The sequence below is a fragment of the Megachile rotundata genome, chromosome 5 (genome assembly GCF_050947335.1).
Source record: "Megachile rotundata isolate GNS110a chromosome 5, iyMegRotu1, whole genome shotgun sequence".
NCBI lineage: Eukaryota > Metazoa > Arthropoda > Insecta > Hymenoptera > Megachilidae > Megachile > Megachile rotundata.
The window spans coordinates 18,348,868-18,370,167 of NC_134987.1; the positions used below are offsets into that span (position 1 = coordinate 18,348,868).

The 21,300-nt window shown below is 36.8% G+C and overlaps 1 protein-coding gene and 1 long non-coding RNA gene across 9 annotated transcripts in view; one reads left to right on the top strand and one right to left on the bottom strand.

Annotated features, from left to right (window-relative positions):
- unc-13 overlaps positions 1–21,300 on the bottom strand; it is a 300,331-nt gene that overhangs the window by 174,754 nt on the left and 104,277 nt on the right. The gene's annotated exons all lie outside the window — the stretch shown is intronic.
- LOC143264563 (uncharacterized) lies at positions 19,882–20,954 on the top strand. Its single transcript, XR_013038316.1, has 2 exons — positions 19,882–20,108; positions 20,552–20,954. It is a non-coding gene; the product is annotated as an uncharacterized LOC143264563 (long non-coding RNA).

Here is a 21,300-nt window from a genome sequence, read left to right on the forward strand (position 1 = left end):
AAGGAATAAAATTTAATCATTTAATCGAACAAGGCCGTTTAATTAAATAGAACAGCGATTAAAAAGTCAAAGTATCATAATGAAGTGGCAAATAACGATGCTGCCATGTCGTGAGTTCGTACGGCACTGAACGTCGTACCGTTTGCTTTGCTCAGTAGAGTAGCTTCGGGTCTAGTCAGGCAGTCCTCGGTAAACTCCGTGGCACATCGGACGCACTCGTGCATCATGCGCGCTAATATAAAGCGCGGGATTATTCGTTTTGCGATTGTACCTAACCGGTGTCGTTTGTCCCCGGGACTCTTCAGTTTCCTCCATTAAATAAACCATCGACAAACTGCCCTCAGCGATGCAAATGATAGATTCCATTTGACGGGAACGATTGCTGTTCCTCGTTCAAATTGAATCTCGTAATGATACGCCAGAGTTTAATTAAATTTCCGGTCCGACAGGACGTTAGAGAGCTAACCGTTTGATTATGTGCGCCGGAAGCAATCAAACGAATTTTTCACGGAAAATGTTTTATCGACCGATTGTTCTACGAAATTGCACAGTGATTAACGGAATTGTTTTCTCCGTTATTGACTCTCCAAACGCGAATATAATCTGACGCCATTAAACAGTTAATTTTGCCGCAGAACGGCGTAAAAATTTTTAAACGCTACTCGCAACGGGGCCTTTTAAGAACTATTAAACGAGGCTAGATGCGAGAAACGATAGAAGGGAAAGTGTTGCGTCTCGCAATAATGTCTGCTCCCTTCATCGCGGTTAGCACGCGAGCAACCTTGCTTCTTTCGGTGTTTAACAGAACGCAAGAACACGCCAAGGGGTTCGAACAGAAATAGCACAAAGGTGGAATAATTAACGGGAATTAATGCGTGCCTCCTTCGCGTGAACAGACTTTCTATTTGCACTTCTAAAAGAACCTAGCTGCACCGGCTGACGAATTTGTGACAGCTGTTCATTACAACAAATGGAATTATTTCGGCGAAAAAAGGTGCACGTTTACTGGGAAATGATTAACCTACGATACCTCATGAATCGATATTAAGCACAATAATGAAGTAGCGTGTTGCGTGCTGCCCGTGTACATCGATTCGCATGCATGTTTTACGAGCGTTCAGCTTGACCATAGCGGTACGCAGCGAAAAATTTAATTTTTCGTACAAACAGAACGATAAATTGTGTTTTCTATTCGAATTTTTGAACGACTGTTCGATGAAGTGGCAATTTATTTTCAAAGAGAACTGATACGGTCATGATTGGAAGTTTCCAGTTGTTCAAATCTTCGAAAAATCCCAAAGTCCCAAATCTGAAAATTTCTGTAACAAGTATTTGTTACTTTGCCAGCTTGAAAGTGGTGTATGATAAAAATGTATTGCCCAGATTGAATAACAGGATTCGAAAATTGCACCGTACGCGTAAGAGGAAAAGACAGTCGAAAAGAAGATCGATAGCCCTCGCGCGAACAAGAAGCGAGTCACGAAGTATCTTCTTATCGATATCGGCAGTAGTTTGGTCGGAAACTTCGCAGACTTGAAAAGTTCCGAATAGCCTCGATGAAACCGGCTCGTGCAAGCTGCATGACGGAACTTTTCACTTTGATCTCACCTTTGGCCTTTCGGGTTACATCGTTTGGGACGGTATATGAAGCAAATCTTCGTTACTTTCGAAACGGTTTCACTGGTCGTGGAATGGGTCGTTGTATCAGCAAATATTGCAACTTCTTTCGGTGAGTTACAGCAAACAGCCCGCGGGACGTTTTGCATGAATTTACAGACTACTGCATTGGGGAGAATTGGAGAGAGGAATTAACATCTTTTGATAGTTCACGCAATTTTTAATAGCCGTTCTTTTTAATCCCCGTTTTTAAAAACTCTAGTGTTTTGACTGATTCATGATTGGAACGCTCGAATCTGATGTGGAATTGAATTACGTCGATTTTAATCGACTGGGGTCGCTTAACGTTGAGTTTAATCGTGACGAATTGAACCCTGCGGGATAATACCGAATTTAATCATGTATCGAATCATTATAAATTAAACCGAGCGGGATCAGATAATGGTGAATTTAATCCCATACTATCGAATCATGACGAATTAAATTCGTACAAATTAGAATTAAATCGCATAAAGTTGAATCGCATACATTTCTATCATATTCGAATCGAATGGTTCACACCAATTGAAATTGTACAGAATTGAACCATGATGTATAACGCGAAATTGAATACTACAGAGTCAAAAGTCTTATCTCGTTAATTCTACCTTAATTTGTACCAACTTAGGAGCTTTTAATTGAAGGAGTTTCCATTGCATCGCGAAATATATCGTCGAATTAATTTCCTCAGAAACTGAGCATTAATTTCATACAAATGTTTCCCGAGACAAGTTGTTATTGAAAAAGAAAGTTTCACGGTGACAAATTAATATTCCGGGTAATTTATCCATGCAAATTTCTCGTGGTATGAATAAACATTTCGCCTCAAAATGAACTTGCACGGTAACTCGTACACGAAAAGGTTCATCGTGGTTTACCGAAACAAGATTGCCGTTAGGAAATGCTAACAAGCATCAAGTTTATCGAGCTTGATTTATTCCTGTCCGGAGAGACTTGTTCTACGAGAAACTTTAGCTCGCATAATAAAACCAAGTACGGTCTTTCGGTTTGTTCCGTGTTACCTCGTTTTATATGATAGGTTCCAATATAAAATTTCCAACTTAGTTCGCGAGTCTTATCACGTTGCAATGTCTACGATCTACTAGTCAAAACTTCTGCCTTTTCGAATATTCTTTTCTTGCAGTGTGTAACCCGTGACTAGCATGCGAATCGTATTTTTAGAGGTTAAGAAAAGAGGGTCGAAGATACTACTGCATTATTTAATACTATCTACACAGAAATAAGAAGTTAATTAAGATTAAAATAGAGCATTGAATTATTTACTCGAACTGTAATCTCCAGCTGAATCGTAAGTGTTCCAAAACGAGGGATTCCGCAATTAGGATAAAAACTCTGTTGTAGCCTTCTCATCCAAGTTAATTAGAATACAAAGTCGTTTAATGCATTTCGGTCGAAATTAGAATTTCTCGTTTTATGGTGGGTGGGTCAGTCGTGACCTAGACCTATGAAACGTATACTCTGCTGGACATTTAGAAATTTAGAACGCACCACATTTGGAAAATTGAAAATATTCAAATTCCCGTTCATCAAGTTATCGAATAATTAAAAAAATTTTAAATTTAGATTATTTTCTACACTCCTAAATTTAAGCACAGGTGACGAACTTCTCCCCTATGTCGCCATTTCCCCCGAGATGCCAAACTCGTCGGCGGATTAATTCCAATTTAAAAGCAATTTACTTACGTACTAATTATGTTAATGTATTAATCAGTGTCAAAAACAGTGATTAAAGATGCATGTAAATGCAAAACGCGAGCCATTTCGGTAGGCAAATATCGGATTAAGGCAAATGGTAAAATTAATTCGTAGAATGAATATTCTTAGTTTTAAAAAGTATTGAACCTTTGCACAGCACTGATTACATGTCTACGGTTCACTGTAGCGGTCATTAGTATGCAAAGCGGACTTGGACGTTATCGAATAATCCGTTGAAAGGTATTTAATATTCAAAACGGTGAAGATAAACGTAGGAGTGCTAAAATAACGGATTCCTCTACCTTTTAAGCTATTACGGTAGAAAAGTTGATACAAATAAGTGAAACGTAAAAACCACGTGCAAAATTAATCTTGCAAACAATTAACGGATTATTATTACGATATATGTTCGATATACGTTCACAATAATTCAACGAGATTATAATACAGTAATAAAAGATATATGGGAGATCATTGACAAGCTGATAAATAAGCTCGTAACAAGAAATGAATTATTTGTTACACGAACATGTAATAAAAGCACAGCAAATTTGTCATTGGCGCGCTATTATCATCCGCCGCGAGCTACAGAGACGTATAATAAATCGACTGACGTATCGAATGTCTTTTTTATCATCTTTTTCTGCGTCGCCTATTATGTGGAACGTCCGCCCTACTGAGCTACGCAACGGGATAATGTGTTTTGAATTAATCGCTGGAAGAAGAAGCTCACTGGATTGAAGAGCGAAGGCGTTAGAGGGGAGCTTTTCTGTCTCGATTTATTCTTAACACAGCATCCTTCAATGGCCATCCGTCAATTACGTCTGTCCCCGTAATAAGAGCCAATAGATCGAGATCAATTCAAGGACCAAGGGTCATCTTTTTTAACTCGACGAGATGGTCGTTTCTTCTTACTCTCGATGGGGCCAAATGTCTTCTCGTATTTCGTCTACGCATTTACTGTCGGCTGATAATATATCTAAACCATTACTTCTTTTGCTATTATAATACTTTTTGTAATACTCGATATTATTTATTATTGAACTTGTTATTTATTATTGTGTACATTGCTATTTATTATTATTGAACTTGTTGTTTATTATTGTGTAACTTGTTACTTATTATTATGTAAATTGTTATTTATTATTATTGAACTTGTTTATTATTGTGTAACTTGTTACTTATTATTGTGTAACTTGTTACTTATTATTATGTAAATTGTTATTTATTATTATTGAACTTGTTTATTATTGTGTAACTTGTTACTTATTATTGTGTAAATTGTTATTTATTATTATGTAAATTGTTATTTATTATTATTGAACTTGTTTATTATTGTGTAACTTGTTACTTATTATTATGTAAATTGTTATTTATGTATTATTATGTGATTCAATGTGTGAGGAAATATTTGCAAACTGTTTTCGATGTATCAATTTCCCTAACATTCAAAATGCAAAACATTTGTGCATCACACCACAAAATTTGCAGATTCCCAAATTCCAGCAACGGACAATTGCGTATATTGAATGCATAGCAATAACTATGAAGAGAATAGTAATCTGCGTCGAAACGAAAGCAGATGACGAGGGATGAAAGAAAAAGCCGCGTGCAAGGTAGACGCGTGTCAACCCTTGGATCGCGATAAAAAATTGTGCACCATGGGTCAGTCCTTTAATTTTGGTAACGATCCACGTTGGCACGCATGTGCAGCTTGGTTTAACGAGCTGCTCCAATACATCGGGTAAACTAGACCGTGGTTCTAACAGGCAAACGAGCTAATACGCGACGCGCAATCTCGCGGCTTATCGGTGTCGAAGCAGCCGAGTTCATCGGACAGAAAGCACGAAAAAGAGGACAAGATGTTAGCTTCCCTCGTTTCCTTAAGAAACGACACCTAACGAGTCGTAATTAGCTTCCGTTTGGAAAATAGGAATTCTTTTTCTGCCCTTATGGATCAGATCTATAGATCCCTCTTCTTTCTCGTTACAGGTGGTAAAAATGAGATGAGTGGCCCTCGGATAATTAAGGGATTTAATAATTTAGTTTTGTATGGAGGGCAAAAATGTTTCTGTAAGCTCGCGACTTAATCTCGTTAGACTGCTTTATTACATATTCTGGTAATTATAAAACGAGGAGGAAGGAGTTCGTAGAAAATTCTGTTTAAACGAATTTTTATATCTAAAGTTGAAAAAGTTTTTAATGAATCATTTTCAGATCTTGATTCTTGAAGGCATCAAAGACGATCGTTTAATTGGAGGTCTTTAGTCGAGGAAAATTTGACACGATGCTCCGATACGTGGCCCACAAACCTACAATTCGATATTATCCATGCAATTACGAAGCATGGTCGTTCCAATTAAAAAACTGTGTCACATTGCCGGATTACAGCGTAATTATACGCACACGACCAGTACAAAGGAAAGCATCAGCAAATGAAGGCGCATTCGAAATGGGAGCTATATTTGTCGCGTACTTTGATATTAATTAACGACGTGTAATTTTCAATGAAAATAGTAAGTTTGAGTGAAACTGTAGAAAAAGTAGACACATAGACACAGGTCAATTTTTATAAGTTCATGCATTCAAGATACATCAAACTCTGCAGAGTAAACATAAATCATTCAATCCCCCAGATTTATTTACATCTTGTAAACCTCCGTGTCAGTCATAAATAACATGTCATAAATAAACATTCGTAATCCATAAAGCTCATATCTTCTCTTTTCTCAGCGATGTAGCGGATAAGAAAATAATAAAGACTTAATACCACAGTGCCTTAGTGTAACAGCTCTCAGATAAAAGAAGGATGAACAGCACGATAGATCTCTATCGTTGAGCCACCGAGTTCCAACCCCCAATTTACGGCAATTTATTCGATTGATACATATAACCGTGAAATATATACCGGTACAGTTAACGATACGTTTCTAAGAAAATTCACCGTGTTATCAGAGAGCGGGACGAATAAAGGATTAACCAAATGCGGGGTTAAACCGGTGGCTAACGACTGAGCCAGGTGCAAGGCTCTACGAAACTTTTGATAATTAAAGCGCGATACGCTCGTACACCGTGTTACCTACAGGGTGTCCCGGCTTAAGTGATTCGCCTCTAAAACTTTATAACCGTTTACGTTATCAAACATTCCTCGGGCGAAAATTGTGCAATAAAATAGGTCTTGTGAGGGGAAAAACTATGATGGTGCACTTTGTGATACATGATTAACGTTTATTACACTCGTGTCGTAAACTGGGTCCTTAAGATTAAGTCCTACATGAAGGGACATTAACACCGTTTTCTTTAGCTTTAGACTGAGGATTCTTTATAAGCATAGGTTTAAAATTATAAACTGTACAAAATGTGGAAGAAAATGTGAAAGAAAATTTGAAAGAAATTAGAAGAGCATCGTGAACGAAACACAATGCTGAATGAATTAAATCAGTAACAAACCTAATTATAATTATATGTATACTTATTAACCTGTGAACCTATAACATGATATTGTCTTAAAAAAAAAATAAGAACAGCTCGACACAATAAAAACAACCTTTTTTATGAGAATGGTATTAGTCACCTAAGCGATATGAAAAGCAAGTCCCATTTCTCAGATGAATAAGATACCATTTGAAAATAAAAACTCGACCTTTCGTGCCAGTCGAAATAAAGCAGAGAAAAATTCGTCTCCGTTAAAGTCGACGCAGTTTGCTGTAAATAAATGGTTGGGAAGTTACGGTGTCAGCAGGGTTAGACACCCTGTATAGCAGTCAGTAGACACGGTCGGAGCAGACAACCGCAGCTAGAACCGCACGTAGAAAAGTGATTTATATCGGTAACGAAAGACCAAAGGACACGTTCAGCTGATGTCACCGTTCACAGCGGTCAATTGGAACTTCCGGCGTCATTATAAATTGATTAGAGAAAGTGAAAGCTCGAGGGAAATCGTGTGAAACGCGGTTACGTACAGCGCCCGCCAAAAATATAGGACACGTCCGAATTGCAGATGGAGAATTATCCTATTTATGTTAGAATGTTCGGTTATCCTAGTTATGTTAGATGTTCGATTATTCCGTTTGTGTTAGAATGTTCGATTATCCTATTTCTGTCAGAACGTTCGATTGTCCTGTTCGTTAGAAAATTGGACCATCAAGAACAATTTGAATTTTGAATAATTTAGAGTATATTGAATCGTTAAGAATATATTAGATCGTTAAGAGTATTTTACAGTAAATGATAAAATAAAAACTGTTTGTTCAATCGATTCGAAGATGGATGGTTTCGAATCAGATTCGATACCGTTTGCGATAGGGCACAGTTTTATGACACGAGCATGAACTTTTATCGATTTTGATGTTAAAATTCGGTTATTCTTTTCGCTCCATTTTTTGTTAGTTAACTGCGAACTGGATAACGCCACAGTTTAATCTTTTAAATATTTGGACGGATTCAGATACGTCAATACGTCACACCGTTGCTATTTAAATTCTGAATCCTATATTTCACTGTAGCTTTTTTTACCTGTAACGTTTCCATTAATACAGCGGTATATCCGTACGATCTACTATTAGATACGTGGAGTAAAATCTGTAGTATTTTAACTATAATTGATCTGATCGATTGCTATCAATAATAAACGTATATTCGTGGAGCGATAAAATAGTGGCGTAGTGAAATAGTAGAACGGTGAAAGAAAATAATAAAATGGTCATATGAAAATATTACCTGTAACGCTACTCAAAATTTTTCTGCCACTTAGAGCCATCTTACGAAAAAAAATTTAGGTTATGTTAGTCTAACCTTCACAAATAAAGGTTAGGTTTGACTAACATTTGGACGTGAAGGTTATGTTGTTCTAACCTTCACAAATAAAGGTTAGGCTTGACTAACCTTTGGACATGAAGGTTAGATTAGACTAACCTTTGTGTATAAAAGTTAGGTTAGTCTAACCTTCATAAATAAGGGTTAGGTTTGACTAACCTTTGGACGTGAAGGTTAGGTTAGTCTAACCTTCATAAATAAAGGTTAGGTTTGACTAACCTTTGGACGTGAAGGTTAGATTAGACTAACCTTTGTGTACAAAAGTTAGGTTAGTCTAACCTTCATAAATAAGGGTTAGGTTTGACTAACCTTTAGACGTGAAGGTTAGGTTAGTCTAACCTTCATAAATAAAGGTTAGGTTTGACTAACCTTTGGACGTGAAGGTTAGATTAGACTAACCTTTGTGTACAAAAGTTAGGTTAGTCTAACCTTCATAAATAAGGGTTAGGTTTGACTAACCTTTAGACGTGAAGGTTAGGTTAGTCTAACCTTCATAAATAAAGGTTAGGTTTGACTAACCTTTGGACGTGAAGGTTAGATTAGATTAAGATGAAAAATATACAAAGATTGAAATATACAGGCAAGCAATTCGATAAAATTGAATATGGAGCACCAAATTGAATACTTAAAGTCTTTAATAAAGTCTTTTAAAGACTAAAAGTCTTTAAATCTGAACGAGGAAGGGAATCTTCAGATATGAAGTCAAAATTGAAGCACGTTGATTTCGCTTTCTAGACACTAATTTCTAACACACAGAGATCGCGGTGCTTCTCGGAGTTGATGCAGAAACAATCGATACAGCTGGCGTATCGACAGCAGCCAGTTTATGGGTATAAATTTGCGACTAATACACGTCGAAAGAAAATAGAATACACAGGAGATTGAACTTCCTGTATGCATAATATCCATCGAGTCAATGATCAATCGGAGTTCGATACTTGATGACGTAGTCCGATACTTCGATAGCTAAGAGTAAATCTGGATTTCCTGTAGAAATTATTTTGTGATACAGGAATATGGAGACTTAGACATTTGGAAACTTTACGACTTGAATATTTAGAAATTTTGTAAGAGACTATTTCAGAATTTAAGGATCTAGGAACATAAATACTTAAAGATCTCAAGGTTTGAAACAAATAAAAGTTTGAAATTAACCTAATCTAACCAACTTTGTTTCCTTTGAACATCAATTTGATAATCTCGGAATTCAAGAAAATAAAGAAATTAGGAATTCAGAAATACAGGATGCAGAAATTTGGAATCGCAAGAAAATTCAGAAATCCGTAAGTTCTTACACGTGTTGTTATTCAAAGGAAGCATACGTTGCAGCTTATAAAATATCGTACATCCGTGAGATACTTCGGATAGGAGAATTTCAAGTACGCGGTGTTTCGTAAATAAAACAGGACGTTCGACGAACGGACGGTCTTGTCTGAAAAATCTGAGGGCGAAACTGAGGAAGGAATTCAGGAAACGACGATAAGTTGCTGACGTTGAATCAATATTTTATAGCGTAGCTGTTTGTACTTCCCTGATGTATTCCGCTAATATTTCCCATTCATAAATGTCTATGACGTACCTTTATTCATGCTGTAACGGTGAATGTACCCTGAAAATATGAATGATAACGCGGACAGAGAATAGGAACAAACATATTGAATGCACTCTTTTTTATCGAATACCAATACTTTTTTGTCGAAGACGCGATTTGTAAAATGTGTCCAAATATCTCCAAACGTACCACTACATATCATCGTATCTCTTATCTAGCCAAATGCCTCGTAGATCATTAAATCTATTCCTAGATTTAAGTATTCATATACTAAATATCAATAGAACTCCAACTAGAAAGCTAGAGAACTGCACCGAATAAAACTACAGAGAACAATGGACAAGGTTGGGTCAATTAAGTAAAGAAAACACTGAATTAAAGACCGTATTGAAATCTATCGTACATTGATTTCGTGATATTGAATCGACTACTATTATGCGTCTATGCGGTTCCAGCATTACCGGGACACTGATCGATATACACAAACAAAATAAAACAATAGAATTCGTGTTTGAACTTTGACTTTAGATTTCGAGCGGACGTATTACGCTCCAGTTGCCGGTAAGATTTATTAGAACATAAATCTATTCCGGCTAAACCAGCGTCGCTTCTACATCGATCGTTCGATGAAATTTGAATTAAATGCTGCCGACTCGGGGGAAGTACGTTTATATGCATTAGGATTTAACCCGAGGGACAGGAAGTTCTGCGTGTACGTGCCTCGACGATCCCCAATGTCCTATTTATTCTATCGCCGTTCCGTCTGATTGTGCACGACTTCGACCATCAAACGAATCGGACACTTGGTCCGCAATTAAAGAATTATAGCTACGATAAAATTTAACGAGCAACGTTCGAATGCCGCAACTTTCTCAACTTCCCGGGACGACCTTTACCTCCGTGTTAAATGTCGAGCTGTGTTTAATGTCGCATAGAGATAAATAGCTTAGAACAATTAGAAAGATAAAAATCGATGAATAATACGGGTATCGATGCTGAACTTTCGATCAAGACGAAATTAAACGATTTTGACCGATAATGTCCAAGTTTCGAAAGGTTTCGGTGAGGGTACCCTCATGTAAACCGAACAGATATTTTGGCAAAAGCTTAACCGTTTAGCGAGTCACTGACCCTGGAGGAACGAGATAAAGGAATGGGACGCTTCTCGTTTGAGACACTAGTTCTTGCTTTAATCTCTACGGGAATCATTTGGAAAGGAAACACTCTAATTTTCTGTACACTTGAAAATTATTTTGAGTCAACTAAGTAAGAAAGTTAGGAAGATATTAGTGATATGTAACATGAAGTGGTGCTGTCCACATGTGTGGTCATTGTTGTTGAATTAGAGAGAAAATTAAATACATATACACATGTGTGTAATATACTGAGAATATACACATGTGTGTAATATACTGAGAATATACACATGTGTGTGTATATTATAGAAGAAGATAAGTAGAAAACAACTTCAGCACGTAGAATTTGACAGAAAATTAAATGTACACATATGTGACAGTGTCCTAGATAAAAATAAAATAAAAAACAATTGCAAAACGTCTCTATTATTTCTGCTAAAAAGAACTATTTAATAAAGAACTATTTTGTACAGTTAGTACATCAGTTCAGCAATTAAATTCATAACTATTCTACCATCTATTAAATATTGATCGAGCTCACATTCATCAAACAGTTAATACAGAAATACAAGAAAGCAAAAAATGGGTTATTAGCCTAGTACATGGAAAGCATATAAACTGAAATTTGAATAACAATCAACGATGCAGGGGAAGCTGGTCGCCCACTCGTCCTAGATTTTCAACGAAAAACAGTCCTCTAAAGTGGCAAGAAGAACTGGCCAAGGAAACGGAAGCAGAGAACAGAAATGGAAAAGAAGGAAAGGGAAAGGGGTAAGAAAAGAATCTACTTAAGTCGGGTCCAAGTAATCGCTGAAAGCTGAACTGTAAGCACACCACCGCTAAGTGGTTGCACGCTGGATGCTAGTTGGGACAAGAAGTAAATTACAGTCGATGGATTAAGCGTTTTTAAAACGAGAAATGCCGAGAAATGTCTTTTTTCGTCTACGAATCTTCGCATTTTAGATTCGCAAATATTTGGAAAAGGTATCTATTTATTTTCTGGTTCGTGTGGTTTTAAAGTCTCAAGTTTAGAAATTTAGAAATTTAGGAATTACTGGGTTAAGTTTGTGAATTGTGGGATTTAGAAAATTGTGAAGTTAGGTGTTTTGGAATTTTGAAATTTGTGAGAGGGAAGGTTGGTGAACTTTTAAGTTCTCAAATTTTGAAAGATACTAATTGTGGAATTCATCAATATTCTTAAAATATCAAATTCCCAAGTCTCTAGATTTCCAAGTATCAAAATTTCCAAGCCCCTAGATTTCCAAGTATCAAAATTTCCAAATCTCTAAATTTCCAAATTTCTAAATTTCCACATCTCTAAATTTCCACGCCTCTAAATTTCCAAATTTCTAAATTTCCATCTCCCTAAATTTCCATCTCTCTAAATTTCCACGCCTCTAAATTTCCACGTCCCCAAATTTCCACACCTCTAAATTTCCATCTCCCAAAATTTCCATCTTTCTAAATTTCCACGTCTCTAAATTTCCACGTCTCTAAATTTCCACACCTCTAAATTTCCAAATCTCTAAATTTCCACGTCCCCAAATTTCCACACTTCTGAATTTCCATCTCCCTAAATTTCCACGTCCCCAAATTTCCACACCTCTAAATTTCCATCTCTCTAAATTTCCAAATCTCTAAATTTCCACGTCCCCAAATTTCCACACCTCTAAATTTCCAAATCTCTAAATTTCCACACCTCTAAATTTCCACCTCCCTAAATTTCCATCTCTCTAAATTTCCACCTCTCTAAATTTCCACCTCCCTAAATTTCCATCTCTCTAAATTTCCACATCTCTAAATTTCCACGTCCCTAAATTTCCACCTTCTCAACCCCCAAATTCCTAGACCTCCAAATTCCCAACTCCCCATCTCCACCTCCCAAATCCACAAAACCCAAATTTCCAAGCTTCCACTCTCTCCAAACTTCCACACACTCTCAACAAAACCGCTCATACACTCATCGACTCCATAGAAAACAAACATCCAAACCAAAATAAAACCAAGAAGGAAAGCGATAGTTTGTACATTTTGGTCAAAACTCAGCATCGAAAACTTTCAGTCCTATATGGTGACTCGCTGCCCACTTACGGGAATTCAAACTTTTCGGTCGTTCAAACGAACTTTCAATTACGAGCTGCAAAAGCGACACGATCCACGCTGGATACGTGCCAAAAGGTCACGGTGCAACACGTATGCAAGCCAGTTGCATGGATCCAACATCATTTCCAATCATTGTTTACGTTCGTCGAGGCGAACCGCTAGCGCGGACCCGCATCAAATTATAAATCGACGTTGAACACGATTTAACGATATCTACTGTTCTTGATATCATGCTTCGTTAGTTGTCTGTTTCCATACTGGTTACTCCGCAAGCTTTTACATTCCGTTTTATTACGGTGGATCGTGAAACGTGTACCGCGGAAACGAGACAACTTTCGAACAATTTTTTTTTCGTCCAATTTTTTTGTGACAGGGATTTTGATTGGGGATTATTTTATGGAATAGTTTTGAAATAGGATATGGTCGGATTATAGTTGTAACGGATAGTCAGGTTGTATTCGTAGGGGATGTCAGATGATATTTGTAAGGGATATTCAGGTAATATTCATAAGGGATATTAAGGTGATATGAGGGATGTTTAAGTATTCATGAGGGAAGACGATATTTGTAAGGGATATTTAGGTTGTGTTCATAGAGGATATTGAGCTGATATTTGTAAGGGATATTTAGGTGGTAGAGGACTGCTATTGTTATGTAGGAATCATACTCTGTACCTCTATATTAATCATTTCAATAGAATATATATAATAATATTGTCAAGTAAAATACTACAATTATGTAACATGGTAATCCTCCAACCGATGCATATCTAACTATTCTGAAATTTGCAATCTTCCTCTTGTAAAACAAAATTCAATGCCTCTTACTATATAATGGAAAAAAGATACCACCTTGAAATTCAACGAAAGTACATCAACATAGTCAAAAATAATTTTACAGTAAAAATACTTGCCACGAAATTTTATATTTTTACACACAGTATCTCCCAAAAAATTGATATATTCATACAACTTTCCAATTAAATAAAAACAGGACAAAAACAAGGACATTCAATGTCGAAAAGAAAATTGCATCCTCTCAAGAAAACATTTGAAGATCGAAATGAAGTGTATGAAGTCCGAAAGATAGTAAACAAAGAAGAATCGTGAATCGGAAAGCATGGCAGGTATTCCGAGGGGTATGGACGAGTGCGCTCCTTTCTGTCAAGGAATTCCGGCAGCCAGCTCGATCAGAATGGCTGGATACACGTCGGCTGGATTTTCGGTAGTTCAGAAGCAACAGCGGAAAGCACTTAAAAGCGTTTGAAACCGAAGTATTTCGTTCGAAAAGCGAGCCAAAAGGGGGAGAGAAAGGGGTCGAGCAAGCAACGACAGAGACAACTTATCGCTGCCACGATTCAGCAACCGACCCGGGGAAAAAGAAAACGAGAACATCGGCAACGGAGACGCGTGTAGATACGTGTAACCATTCTCACGGCGATGCCTTCGTAAAAGCTACCGTTGTCGCTTTTATTGCTGTCGATTCGAGAATCTGTCCGTTTCTGGGTCGAGATTCTTCACCAGCCCGTTGCGTATTTATTTCTCAAACGGCTCCTTATGCTCGGACATACCCCTTTCGCGTTTTAAACGGTTTACATATATGCGTCGATATAAAATTCTAATGCAATACACATATTGTTCTCGATATCATATGTTGTATACACGTATTGTAAAATTGTCGTTGACTGTATACAGTCAAAATTTTTATGAGGTTAATAAGGCTCTTATTTCAATAAAAATGTCATTTAGTCATTTTATGTGTGAACTATATAAAATTTCCTTCCTTTATATGATCAATAGAACTGTAATATATTTGATAAGCATTTAATGAAAAAAAAGTTTGTTATTCTACTTGGTATATTAAATGTAAATGTACAATGTACTGCGTTTACATCTTAAATCACCAATAAAACTGCAATATATTTTATACGCATTTAATGAAAAAATGTTTGTTGTTCTCTTTGGTATATTAAATGTAAATGTACAAACTGCGTTTACAAATTATATGACCAATAGAGCTGCAGTATATTTTGTACGTTTTTAATGAAAAAAAGTTTGTTATTCTCTTTGGTATATTAAATGTAAATGTACAAACTGCGTTTACAAATTATATCACCAATAGAACTGGAATATATTTTATATGCATTTAATGAAAAAAAGTTTGTTATTCTCTTTGGTATATTAAATGTAAATGTACAAACTGCGTTTACAAATTATATCACCAATAGAACTGCAATATATTTTATACGTATTTAATGAAAAAATGTTTGTTATTCTCTTTGGTATATTGGATGTACACGTACAATGTACTGCGTTTACAAATTATATGACCAATAGAGCTGCAGTATATTTTGTACGTTTTTAATGAAAAAAAGTTTGTTATTCTCTTTGGTATATTAAATGTAAATGTACAAACTGCGTTATCTTAATAATCTTTACAGCAATGTACAGCAAATTTTGCACGAAATAAAGATGTAATCCTCCCTCATTTTTCTTCACCTTCGTAAAAATGGTGAGAGCACTTGAGTCCATGTAAACAGTGCACGTAAAGGGATGAAATCTTTTTATCTCGGTTTTATAATAATCCAGCATATCCATCCACGATTTGGCACCAGTTTGGACGTATCCTTGAAACAAGCTTTGAATACCAACGTGGCAAGTAAATTTGTATTCATTTCCTGTTACACGTTTCTGGCTGGTGTCAAAGTGAATCTTGTAAAAGGTGACTAATAAATTTTAATATTGAAAGCGAAGGAATTTGAATAGATCTAAGGAGGAAGACGTAAAATGGATATTGGAGATTGATACTATTATCAATTTAGTGGAATGTATAAATGTAGCTCGTTTGGGAACATCTGCTCCCAAGATTTCATCGTTCTATTTTGTAATAGGAATTTAATTTAGAGAATCACGGTATTACCGTAGGAGGGTAATTACTTGTTCGACGAAGGTAACGGACGTTAATCAGTCGAAGGTTGTAATGCAATTACGCCCTCTCTTAGAATTAATTTCATTCGTATGATGCTTTCCAGTCGGAAATTAAATGAAATTCATGAAAATACGTGCATAATATAAATTAAATCCGCCAGAGGAAATGTGAAATTGAATTTAAATATCGCGGAAGACGGAGTTGTAAACTTTCATATTATTTCTGCGTTAAAAAGTTTCGAAACCTTTTAATAGTGTAACCATGTTCGCTCTGATTAAACCCTGAATATTCTAGCACGTGTATAAATGTCGGAACAAACATCCAGAAAGTTACATTTACAAATTAACGAATGGACAGGTAAATGTATGACCGAACGAAAAAATTTGCGTGACAGATAAGGAGCGAATTTTAAAATGAACAAAATTAAAAATACTGTACTAATGTGTCGTAGTTTGAATTATTTATGATTTCATTAGAGAAATTTTAATCGATCGATGAACTTCGATAGATATAAAAATGGTCATAAATTCAAAGAGTCGTTCTACAAAATGTGTTCATATTCGAGTCGCACATATTTGGATAAATGTCGATTGGCTCGAATTCGATAAGGCTAAAAAGTAGTCAAGATTAATGGACACGGATTCACGAATGATATGATTCATGAATATTCCCAGACTAATCGTGATTAACCGTATATTTTAGATTTAAACCGGTGCTGTTTAAAAGTTGAAGCTCGTTCTGATATCGACAAGATTTATGCCCGATGAACACGCGTACCGATCCAGAATAAATTCTATTCGTCTACTTTTTGTGTACGATTGCGAATTCACCGATAAGGCATTTAATCTAGTTTTATGACATTTAGTACAGACCGTAAATCGTTAATAAATCCTAGCAGTTCTCTACTTTTACTTATATCGTTCAACAAAAATATTAATTATTAGATAAGAACGTTTTCTACACAAAGAGCGATTACGACACGCAAGACCTATTAAAAAGGACAAAAACGCAAGGCAGCAATTTGATACTTCGGTTGAGAAGGTTAAACACACACGCAAGAGTTGTTTAAAGGATCGCAACCTCAAAGGACCTCCGCGATAATCCCACTTTCCAATTTCGAACTTATTTCTGCAATATCGAAGATAAACCAGGACGATTTAGCCGGAAAATTGCGGCCGAGCAGCCTTCCCTCTCTCTTCAACGTCCCGTGTCAACTTTTCGTTCCGCAATCGGGTCGACGCTTCGGCATCGATCAAATATCAACAAACGTGCAGTTATTCCTCCACTTTTCGCGGACTCGATTCGATCACATCGGCCGTAATTGCTCGGCACGAGTGCTTGAAAATCAGTTCGAGTTTAGTGGAGCGAACCGTTCGAACTTGGCGTCCATTTTTCATTCGCATCCATACAAACGAGTCATTATTCCATTCAAACGGAGGAATCGGTACTTCGATATCGTGTAGGAATTCCAGCTCGGACCGAGTCTTACAGCGTGCTTTATGCCGACGGAAGAGAAACGGAGATGGTTCTGTAGGTTATCGAGTTCGAATACGTCCTCCATATTGGATGCTGAACTCATCGCGCAGACAACCGTTTAACGGGTAATTCTGAGGACTCCGCAACGTACAGAAATTGTTGGATATGTCCTAACTTAACACAATTGAGATAAGTCAGAATCAACAACTGAGAATTAATTATTTCCTCTGGGTTGGAGCCTTAACCTCAATTTTTTCTTAGGTTATAACAATATTGAGAAAGTTGAAATGTATATCTTTAATTCAGAAGTGGTTGTACTAGTTATATATTGCTACTGAACTCAAAGCTGTAGTCTTGTACAAATATGATGATGTAGACAGTAGTGTGCATCATGAGTGCGTCACCAGACTGACTCGACGTTGCAATACTATAATACTTCAAGAGCCTATAGATACTCTACAAAAATTTTAATCTAAAATAGATTAATAACAAAACACAAACTCATTCCTAGCGAAATTATAAGACTTCTAAATAAGTCTGAGTCTTCGCCATTGTTCATAGAAAAATTCCCGATTTGGCGTATTCGAAACAGTTCAGTGTGACAGAGAAAAGAGAGCATTTGTCTTGTCGACAATACAGTCGCCGCGATGTTTAGGAAAACATTTAAAAACGACAGCGATCGATTTCCACATTCTGGCCGCGGCTTCATTTTCGCGGCGGTCTATTTACAGGAGAAACCGCGAAGAAACTAACGGAGAGAAAGAGTGGTTGTCGCTGTCACGATTTTCGAGTTGGCTCGACTGACTTTTCACGATTCCAGCAGTCTCGGTGTTCTCCATTCGTGAAAATCACCGGAGGCGACCGATTCTCTGATTGCTACCGTCGACCTATGCTACCGCAACGTTTCATGCGTTCCACGAACTGCAAAAACGGAACGAGCCACGGGGAAGAAAGAAAAAAGAGAATGGAAGAAGCAGAGAGAAGAGAGTGGCGTATCGTCGAAACTGAAAAAGGAGTGTCTCTGCGGTTAGCGAATCGTCGAGCGAACCTTTTTCCGACCAAATATCACAGAGAAATAGTTCTGCCGGTGAATGCGCGAAACCAGGACTCCGCTAATAAAACATTTCTGATAGCGCCGTTGACGGGCAAAAAGGATAAACTGATTCCGATATGTTAGACACTGCTTACAAACACGCTATTACGGTTGAACTAATTGTTTTCCGATTCTGGTGATGGCGATCCTCCCCAATTTTATTGCGTCACATTGATTATGCATTGAATGTCTAATTTTTGAATACTGTAAAGTTAACCTTGCTGTTTCCCGAGAGTTAAAATTACCAGATGTCACAAAAGCATAGCAGCTGTTGCAATTCACCCGTAATTAGTCGTATGTTTTGTCTGTGAAACATCCACCATAGGGAATTATAATATCTACAGATTCTGGATGGGCGCCAAATGGTTAACACCAGAGGCAAGTTCGCACCGCAATTGTTCCATAATGAATAAATCGTTCCACGACTTTCTTCGGTGAAGTTACGATCACGATTCACCGCTAATAAACCGACCATCACCTGACTACGTCGAATTAACGATCGTTGCACGACACGGTAACGGGCCAATCGTTCTTTCGAATGAACTTGTCGGAGGTTTTGCACGCTCCCGCAAAACCGCGATCACCGTCCACCCGAATATTTAACATTTCCACGTTCATGGAAACATGGCATAATCGTGGAACTGTCCGGTGAATGCGACGCTACGAATTATCGCGGTGAACGATGATCGATCGGCCGATTATGGTCAACGATCGCGAAACTGATGCGATTCGGTGCGTGCACGACACGACCGCGTTAACTGTCAATTTCGGGAATCGCGATAATCTCGTCCTGTTTGCAACAGTTTCATTTCGGAAAAGTTACGATTGTTAGATGGACGCTGTTAGGTGATTCGAGAGCGTATTTCAAAATTTCATTTCAATTCGGGAAAAGAAAATTGTAAGAAGGTTGTTCAAATAAAAGAGGACGATTTCTGGGGAAAGATGGTATTTTTACCAATGGGACTCGTGTTACAAGTTTAATATAATCCAACAACTGAAAATGTTCAGCATGAATATTAATTTATATCCCGTTATTTCGCTGAGAGTCATTTTACCATCCATGCGTTTTGAACATCATATTTAATTAATTTTCTTCTCGACATAAAAATATGAATTTTCATACTGTACGGACTTTCAATCCTCATTCAAATGCTGCACCGTGCAACTCGATTTAAACTTATACAAGAATTGTTATATGTCGCAATGCGCGACAGCAGTTTCCAAGAATATCCACGTATTATAATGTACTCGAAGAATACTTCAAGACTCGTGCACAATACCTTTTGGGAAATCATGATCTGACAATTTCATATTTCTCGGAAATCTTCATCTCTTCCATATTTCATTCTCCTCTTTACATTTTTCTTCTCTTGTTTCGTAACAAGTTATCATTTTTCCATCTTAGCTGTGGAGATACGATATCAATGTACACTGTCGATATTTCGGCATTATCGATAAGTTTTGACAGTTTTGAAATATTGACAGTATTCAGAGTTTGTCGGTATCCACGTTTAGCGATATTTTTTTTTATGACAAAATGTTCAAAGTTCTATTAAATCTCTTTTCTTGAAAAATATTTTTATCAAGTATATTTTAATTTGAAGTTCAAAATCAACTAAAGATGATCAATAAGGTAACCAACTTGTCATTTCAGAAAGAGATGAAATATAAAAAAAATACATTGTATTCACTTGATGAATACTTCAAGAGTTAAAAAATATTTTTTTATATAATCAATACACCTTACTTTTCTCTAGCTATAGTACATGTCTGAGATCTCATAAGTTTCCTTTTCCCGAGCCATTTCCAAAGTGGCGTAAAGTTTCGTGCGATCAGAAACAAATGTAGAGTAACCTCATCGAAAATAGCTTCTGTTAGAGCAAGGCAGTAAACGAAGTTTTGTACTTCTTCCGACATAGAATCCCTTTTTCACCGTCCCGGGAGAGTCTAACGTTTCAAACGCATTTATTCCTTCTCCCCTTTTTGTTTCACGCTTTTGATATTTTGTGTGATCCGCCAACGAAATGAAAGAAAAAAAACGATCACGCACTTGACGTATCGCGTTCCTTTTCACAGAGGATTTTTGACGAACAAACCAAACAAAACGGAGACAAAAATGAAAAGGAATGTCAAGCTGCTCACGTGACAGACATCGCTGGCGAGATTCGTGTGACAGAATTCGGACGAGAACTGGAGGAGATAAAGAAGAAACGGCGAAGAAAAATTGGAGGAAATAAACTATGAATTTTGATTCGCTATGAAATTCAAAACTGACAATTTCAGAAGATTGTAACGTAGTTTCATTGTAAACGCAATGGACTCTATACATATGTCAGAGGACTTGAATTATTTTATCTCCAATGACACTTTTGTATGATCAAAATGGCGGACTAAGCGAAACATAACCTTTCGTAGTACGATGTTGCAAATATTCTATGTAAATCTTGTATCTTGTCGAATGTAAATGCAGTGTACATTCACCCTTAATAATTATGTATTTACTGTTATTAATATTGTCAAAGGTCCTTGTCTTATTTGCATTTTAAAACGTTATTAAATATTTTCTTTCACATCGACATAACGCTGTAAATTCGCAATACTGTCCTCGCAAGTTTGACTAAAAATATAGTTTTCTAATTTAGTACGGAAAAAGTATGTTTATTGCAACCTCCACATCGTTACGTTTGAGAGTCGAAAGCAGTATATTTTAGTCAAAGCCGAGATCATACGACGAGAGGTTAAATAGGTTACGTTTTACCCGTTTAAAGAATGTGCGAGTTTTGATGAAGTTCGGTAAGTTAATTTGTATGAGGACAGGAACCAGA